The sequence below is a fragment of the Dinoponera quadriceps genome, unplaced genomic scaffold (genome assembly GCF_001313825.1).
Source record: "Dinoponera quadriceps isolate SergipeBrazil2010 unplaced genomic scaffold, ASM131382v1 scaffold3164, whole genome shotgun sequence".
In the NCBI taxonomy this organism is placed as follows: domain Eukaryota; kingdom Metazoa; phylum Arthropoda; class Insecta; order Hymenoptera; family Formicidae; genus Dinoponera; species Dinoponera quadriceps.
The window spans coordinates 395,053-404,378 of record NW_014557186.1 but is presented as its reverse complement, the minus strand read 5'-3'; positions in this window follow the sequence as shown (position 1 = coordinate 404,378).

Here is a 9,326-nt window from a genome sequence, read left to right as displayed (position 1 = left end):
ACGGCTCGTTCGCCCGCTCGCTCGCGCGCGCGCATACTGCGTCGTCAGAAACTCGTTTAGAAAACTCTTCAGCGTGTTGATCTTCTGATACCCGCCGTTGAGGATTTAACGTCGTTAACTATTTTCAAATTCTTTATTTTGTACCTTCCAGTAGAGTATTCACCCATTTGCTCTGAATAAGGTTGTTTCAGTAATCACTTTTTTTAACACAATTTTTCAGCCGGATTCCTCTCGTCGTTTATTTTCGTAAAGGCAACGCAACGGCGAAGCGCGCGCACTTGACTCCTTTTTCGACTTTTCTTCGAAATGTTTTCATACATGGGCGAATGTGGCCCACATTTTTTTTTCTGTTTTCAACCAAATAGGTGTGTCGAGTGACAATGAAAAATTCTTCAGCGTGTGGAAAAATGTTTAACGTTAGCGGAAATGCATTGTTTAGCTTCCCGTGGCAAAAATTATGATTAATAATGATTTTCATGTTTTTTTTTCTCAACGCAAGTATCCCTCCAATGAATATCTCTTTCTGTATCTTTTTCCGCAGCTATAATCAATCAAATACATCGCGTCTCTGCGAATGTGGCGTGAGGAATTAATAATCAATTTTATCATAATATTATATATATTACATTTGATATTCTTGCTTAATGAGCCAAATAATATTCATGCTGAATAATCCGCACAACAATATTAAACATGCTAATAAAGCCCCTGATAAATTGTTTCCAAGGCAAAAAAGAGAGGGGAAGACAATTTACGTCGGAAATAAATCCTTGCTGTTATTACACATCTCGTGTATTACACTTCCTCCTGTGTCCACTACTTTATTTACTTGTCACGCCGGAATGACGACGGGAATAATTTCGAGGGCATTATTCCCGTCGTCGAATTCTTCGTTTCAGTCGCGGCGAATGTGTTTGAAGGGGGAACAACATTACATGGCGGGTAATGAAACATACAAGGTGACTCGACGAGCATTAACGATCGAAACGGGGACGCGGCGTTCTTTCGCGACGTGACGTCGTTATTAACAGGATATCTGCGTAAAGTCGGGTGGAAACCTCGCGTCTGCACCTTTCACATCGAGCAGTGATAAGGATACAAATCATACGGGATTTTTCGAATGGTAAATTAACCCCTTGCCACCCGCTGACTGACGTGGCAATGTGCGACTCCTGATACACTGGATACAGGCGTCATTCTGCAGCGTGCTAAGCCGAAGATCGCTCGCTCATATAATAACGAGGTCAAAATTCCTGCGCGAGGTATGACGATGTTTCCCCGACGTCGTAATATTCTCTTCTCGCGATATCAAAGTCCGCAGCCAACGTTCTCTCTTCTCCATTTCCCTCCATCTCGACTGTATTCGCGCCTTGAAATTTGCACGCAGCGACAGAGCGCGGAGACGCGAGCGATTTTTCAGATTGAATTCTTAAAATTACACAGACCCGTCGTGAATCATACCCGTATGGATCGTTTCTTAAACGGCCCTCCTCGTTCCGCGCGAGGACAGAAATAGGAATAAAATTCATGATAGCGCGAAATGCGCCCCATATATATTCCCGTCGATAACTGAACGGCGTTGCAGCTCTTTGACGCCTCCAACTCCTTCGGCCCGCCGAAAATATAAAGAACGGATCGCAGGAGAACAACGGGCGGGTCTTCTCGCAGCGTACGACGCGTACACATTTCTCCCACGGTGCATAATATTTTTCGTCCGCGCACACATATGTGTAAATTCGCGCAACGGGAAGGTTACACCAGCGGCAATAACATCGCAAACGCGTATGCGCGTTCTCTCAACTTTCCGAACGCAGCGAACAAAGCCTCGTGTCGCGCGCAAAAATGTTACGCGCTAGGATGTTAAGCGTTTTGAAAACTCCTCCTCTTTCGCTCCCCTCGGAAATTTCGGTACGAGCGTTAGGAAGAGAACCGACGTTAATCCACGTAGATCAGCCGGATCCGAGAGGGAAAAATAATTTGGAAGGGGCGGCGCAATCCTGTGTCGGGTGTCGTTAACGTTGCCGCTCTCTCGCACGTACACGCGAGCGAGTAAGCGCGTCTGTCCGTTCTTGCGTGTTTGTTTCTCGGTCTGTCCATTGGAATGCCGCCACTTGCGCGCACCATGACGGTTCAATGCACCGTGCCGGTCACACGGGGCTATATTTAACTGGTTTTCGATCGATACCGGCGAGCGGCGTAAAATGCAGAATGTATCGCATCGTGGGAATTACGGCACATTCGGCCGATATCGATGCTCGATGCCACCTTCGGCGCACTGATATTTTATTCCCCGTCATGATATTTATCGAACGCAAGCGAGCTAACGCGCCCGGGTCTCGCCGAATAAAGACGTTTTGGCAGTCCAGACAATAACTCCGGAATATTCCGTAAACACTTCGACGTTCTATTCACACACACACACACACGTACACATATATAGATGCACAACAGTCGGGACCGACACGGTCGATGTGAAAATGGCAATAACGAAACGTAAGACACCGGCCGTCCAGATGTCAAGTCCGTCGCCTTCGGCCAACGAGAGCCGAAAATCGAACTTTTATATCGCTCGTTACGAGATGGGAGTCACCACAACGCGCGGGCGGGGGGAAGTTCTGTGGGAAATACGTAATTATTAGGATTCCTCGAGCGATGTTTTCAACACGACGCGATAGATTGTATATATTCGACGGCAGACAAGACAATTTATTTATCGCTTTGCGCGCCCGACGCGCACAACGACGAGCAAAATAAATAATTATTATTTTCACGGAATTAATTATTAATTATCCGGGCTCGGATAATATTATAACGAAAATACAAGTTTATTTACACGCGGCCGGCAGATTTTAACACTAATAAGTACGCCGAAATACATATATTAAGGCGGCAACATTATCGTATTGTCGGAATTTATATTTAATCATTCAATGGTGAACATTTACGAACGGAATATTACAATACCGCGTGTCCACTTATCCATCTCGATATCTCCTTCATTGATCGACGCGTGTGTACAGACAAAATTAGGTTCTTTCCTCCTCCCCTCTTTTTTTTTTTCTTTTCTTACTTTTACCGCGTGCAAAACCGCGATTACGTCGCGTTTCTACAGCGGATATAAAAGAAGGGCAGTTGCGAGACGTATTCCGCGGGTCTTAAACCGGAGGGAGAACGGAGGGAATAAATTTGTAAAATTATTGGAATTCGAGGTGGATGAAATTAGTTATGTGGAGGGTTAAGATGACGGCGCGCGCTCAATCCGGAGCGACGAGCGGAATGTAATTATCGAGGATCAAATTTAGAATGAGCCACCCGCCTCACGATATTAGCGGCGCGCGTCGCGCAGGCTTGATACGTAATTGAGGATTAACTGGCATGCGACGTTAATCGCGCTGCCGGCGGGCGGCGTCTCCTTCGAATATTCATTAAAGACGAGGGCGGACGGAGACGGGGGAAAGTTCGTCTCGTTCGACTCAACCTTTGGTTCATTCGGGTCCATGCATTTTGCACACCGTTGAAACTTTTATCGTCGTTATGGAGGAGGATTCGCGAATGTATGTCGCCGGACCGGTTAATCCCGAGACTCGGTATCTTATAGGTCGTTCATTTACATGACACACGCACGTGTATGTACGTATTACGTCATCCGAAAAGTTCCGAGATCCCCTCTCATCTATTGCGCTTGAAACTAGTTTGCTCGGCAGTGCGTGCGGGTCGAGGCTGATGGGTGAGGGCTCGTTTGAGAGAGGAGGCTTTGCGCTTTCAAAATGCGGACTTTGATATTGGCGAACGGAGCAGACGATGTTGGATAATGCGATCGCGAAGATGGACAGCGAGAAGCTTCATACGCAACGTTGTTCTTCCGCTTTCGGAAACACCGCGGTGGAGACTACCCGTGAAATCTGTCTCACGGGGAGGATGCAAATCAAACAGTCAGCGGGATGGTTCATGCAATTCCGTAATGGTGATTTCGAGCTCGTGGATGCCCCACGGTCTGGAGGACCTTCCATGCCGCTCGAGAACCGCCTGAAGCCAAGCAGTCGATGAAAATCCTTGCGGAAATCTGCCGGAACCGTGGACATATAGTATGGACTGCGCTCGGGGTAGAAAAATATGACCAGCCTCCTCACTCGTGTTGAGGCGTTGCGACGTGTTCTCAAGAAAAAATTCCACAAAGAAAGGGTGCTCTGTTGTAGTGTGACAGGAAAACGAGCATGAGGGAAGTCGACTGAACCTCCACAAACGACCTCAGAGAGCGGACTGGCCCAAAGAAAGTTATGCTTTGTATCTGGTGGAGTTGCAGGGATGTTGTCCGCTTCGAGCTCCTTTCGGAGAACCACACGATCGATTCTGACAAACACCCGCGCCCAACTAGCTAACCTGAAGGAAGCCCTTGCCACGAAGCATCCAGAATAGAAAAGGCGTCTTCCAGCATGACAACGCGAGGCCACATGTTCATTGGTTTATTGTTCACAAGTTTCATTGGCGGGTCGCAGAAGATTCACTGAATATGGGTGGGACGTCTTTCACTCTCTGTATTCATCAGATATCAGATAAAGGGCTCAACAGTTCTGTTCGAGATCCGAACACTCGCAGAAGAATCTTAGGGAAGATTCTGGAATTCCGTCGGATTCCACTTGTTCCAAGAACATGCTTCATGAGAACACGCCTCGTCAGAAACATAACCAATGATTAAACAATCATTGATCAATCAAGAGGTCGAATTAATCATTGATCAATTAATAATTGAAATACTTTATATATGTCACTATTTAATCACTGTAAATTTTCGAGTAATTCTCTGTTTAAATTTCTCGAAGGGTCGTTGGAAGAGGTCGAAGGCCTGACTGGATTCTTCGAGGGAAGGTCCAAGTTATTCCGAGCGCGGAATTTTCTCTTTGCCCGACAGATGGGAAGAAATGCTTGATCGAAATGAACAATATATCATAGATTAATTGTTGGTGGAACAATGTCAATAAATTTTTGTTCCAGTGCCTCCAAAATTTTCAGATTCTTTTCGGATTATCTAATATATGTAAATTATATACAATTACGTACATATAACTTATGCACAAGATGGAAAAAGAATATTACTGATATAATATAATAATCTCGCGCGCATGGCACGTTATCGCTCAATCAATAGGATTACCGATAATTATTATTGCTTAATCAACCGTCTCGAGGTCTAATAAGTACAAAACGACCTCGTTAATTCAACTTACAAAGCGCGCCCTGTCGATGCCATTCGTTTTAGATTATCGAACGCATTTCACGAACACGATAAAACGCACAACAAATATTAATTGCGTTTAATTCCAGCGATGGCAATCGCAAGCGATTTGGTGTTCTATGCGTTTCTCCGAAAGCAGAGTTTAATTACGAGGACATTATTCGTGGCGATTGAATCACGAGATTGAATCCAAACCAATTTGAAGAAGGGTAGTTCCGCTTGGAAAATATTGCCGAAAACATTGTTTCGAATTAAACATTTAATTTAGCTTTCACGGGAGTTAGTTTTTCAAGAATCCCACGAAACCGTGTATGTGTGTATATGTGTGCACGCACGTACGTGTATATGTGTATACCATTAGTGTTTACACATTTCGTTCTAAAACTGTTTCTCTCTCTCTCTCTCTCATTCATAGTGAATATTTCTCGTTAGCGACATCTTCTTTTCTCAGCTTATTGTTTATTATCCTTTATAATCGAGTTACCGTTATCTCGTTATGCCCAGCGCTTTTTGTTTCCAACATTTTTTACGGATACGGAGTTAGTCGGGTAAAAAATGGAGACGAAAGTCGCGAGAGCAATGCAACGAGCACGCTCGGGTTCGGATCGATAGCTAAATTTAAGTCGGCCTGACAGGCGATCTTAATCGCGTCTGACTTCGTGCTATTAATCGCATCTTTCCACTCCGAGAGAAGTTGTTAGAGGAAGATGAGATTACTGGACTAACGATATGGCTGTTTTAAAAATGATAATGCCTCGGCGAAACGCTTTCTCGTCCCTTCGTCGGAAAGTTCCTCGTAAATGAGGTGCTACAGAACCCTCGCGCTCACATATCTTCACGAGTATTTCGTCCTACAGCGTGAAAATCCAAAGCTACCGACGAACTTTTTAACACTGTTCCATCACCCGCAAAGGGATGAGAAATATGAGAGTCACTTTCTGAATCTTAACTCGTAAGGCTCGATCTCGCGGATTTTGCTAATTTGTCTGTTTTCCAATTCCTGAATCCCAGTTCGTTAAATTTATTTACATTCGATTTTATAGCCGTGGATTTCTCTTCTTCTATCCTATTACTCGCACTAATCTTCGGGTCGATTTGCGAATTTGCGGATTTTCACACGGAAAAAAATGCCGTTAAATTAATAGAATTTTCAACAGTGTATTTAATCGAAGTAAATCTTTTCAGCAGCAATACATCATGGAAACTAATAATTCATTTATTAAAACAGTACGTGACATATTGGTTTTAATAATATTGCTATTGAATCAAGAAGAGACTTACTCCAATTAAATGTCCTGTTGGAAATTTTATTGATTGAACAGAATTTTCTTCGTATACTTTCATCGAGACTTCTTAAGTCTTCTTACTCCCTCCTTACCTCCCTCTCCCTTCCGCCTCTCTTCCTCACTCTCTCTCTCTTTCTCTGGTACGATCTGCATACCGAGAACTGCACCATCGTGACTTCTCATCTTCGATGTTTCCCCTGCACGCTAGATCGGCTTTAGGACAGAATACACGGTTTCGCCGCAAAGCTGACATCGGACCGATTGAATTTTCCGCGTCGTTGGCCGCGCTATACCTCCAAGTTTCGTAGTTTCACGGAAGAAAGGAAGCGTATATATCGTGATCCGCGATGGAAATGCCTGTCGCCAGACTTCAGATGTTTGTGTTTCGGGTGAGAGGACATTTCCCGACGAAATGCGTGTCATTGTCGAGATGGATACGCGTGTTGACCGTCACATAAATTAAATTTAGCCTAAACGTTTACACATTGATAATCGAAGATAAACGTCGTTGGAAATGTCCAACTGTACAGGGTGCTGCATCAACATACAAGCCACCATAACGGATTGTCTACGCACTCTGCTCGCAGGAGTGCGCGCGCTCGGATACGGACTCGGCAAAGCAAGGTAATCTGCCCCCATTTATGGTTCCAGTCCCAATTTCGGATCAAACTTACAAGGAGGAGACGCAGCGCCTCATCGATTTTGATCTCCTTGCGTACGATGAATTCCCATAAAAAATAAATACTGTCGCGTCCGAGCGTTTTGCGTCCGATGCGCCTTCTAAATAGTAATTCTTAATATTTGAAATCTCAAGCGTTCAGTGATATACGTCAAGAACTCGACAGGAAGGAAACTAGCGGACAGATTTTGGTTTACATGAAGGCTCTCCAATAAAAGATGAAAAAATATAAGCGAACTGTTCAAGTTCATATTGAGTTCGTTGGGCACCCGCGTGCTCGCCAGCGAAGCGAATAAACAACCCTAGTTGTACTGCCCTATTATATTTGTATGACATCCTGTACATTTCTGCGTTATAAACTGTATTGTGCTGGTTGAAAGGTCAGATCTACAAATTGAACCCGTCGAACGTTCGGGTTTCGAGAGCGCCGTGTGAAATATTCTTTAAACTTTGCGGCGGGATCCCGGGAGAGGATTCCAACAATAAGCCGTAATCGGGTGAAAGACAGCCCGCAGTTTTTCAAGTAGTCTGCTGTTCGCGAAAGGATCCCGAAGAGCGCGGATGGAATCGCGCCGTGCATCACTGCAATGGGAATCTTAACCGACTTAATTAACCGCGAAATTGTCGATTCCTTGAAATTCGACAGATGAGAGTAGCTCACAGCCGATTCTTGGGTATCCAAATTAAACGTTGGGTGAGAAGGAGGAAGACACCCGATTAATTTCCCGTTTAAATTGATCGGTAAGAGTCCGTCGACGGAGTTGACAAGCTCTTTTTTTCCTGTTTACTTAACATCTCCTCATTACGCGCGTCGTTAATCGGCGATTTTGCCGTTGAATCACGGAGACGCTTGTATCACGAGACGTCCGCGAACGCTCCGGTCTCGCTGATTCGGTTTGACAAAGACCGTTCGCTAAAGGACGATCTCGAGGAATGCAGGCAACAGCTCAGGGCTAAGCACCGACGTGTCGTTTTAGTTTTCCGTGCGCTTCGTAGGAAAAATAAGCGTTTCCCGGCGGGAAACTATCCGGAATATCGACGAGCCTAGCGACGACGTGGCAAGCCATTCCGCTGAAGTATCACCCACTTCTGAGGGTATAGTCTTCTATATGTAAGAGCGAGCTGAACTATACAAGGTGTCCCGCAACGGGATACCGGCACATCAGCAGCTTTACGTTATTAACTCGACGCGTTACGATTATTGTTATTATTATTACTCGTACGTCGAGTCAGCTGCCTGGGTCGTTAACAACTGGGGGGACAATCGCACGATTTCCACCGAAAGTGCGACACCGTGGACGGGGTTGCTTTCACCCGCGAGATTTCAACGAGAGGTTTCACTTGGTAGCTCTCGCAAATAAAGGTGTGCGTATATAATGTCATTCGCACAAATGTCCCGTTGAGGATACACACCCTGTATATCGAATACGGGGGAGGTAATATCAGGCCTCTGCCGACGGGCAAATTGAGAGTTATGCATCTCTCGCTCGCGAACTCTCGGCGCATAGCGTGCAGCTGCGCTCACAATGCGTTCTACTTGATCCTACGAGACCATGTATCTTGCGTACGGAAAGAAGGTATTGCGTTTCAGGAAGATTTAACTGCGACGGGACTCCAAAGCCGACAACGTTCGAAGGCCATATTTCCATTTTCAAAGGAACGCAGTGGAAAGATCGAGCGAGGTATGGAGAACGGAAGAGGGCAGAGGACCCGGGAGTTTCGTAAAGTGTCCCGTCGTTCCCGCTGAGAACGACGCGTATGTCGGTTACGATGGCTCGAACCGTCCCAGAATTCACGAGATCGTACTCGTGATGCGTTCGAGTCGATACGTCGAGTGTACGGCGGCAGGGTGATTGCCTTAGGACATCTGAAATTTCTTCACGGAGGTCTGGAACAGCCTCCTTATTCGCCCGATTTGAATCCACGCAATTTTTCCTACGGAGTTACCCTCAAAGACAAATATTACGCTGTACAGCCTGACAATACCAAAGAGTTGATAGATATTATTCGAAAATTCATGTATTCACGGCATCCCCGCGGCCATGTTCGATAATATAATGGAAGGTTTCTGAAAACGATTGCAATCCCGTGCCGATTCCGATGGGCAATATTTTGAAAACATATTCCG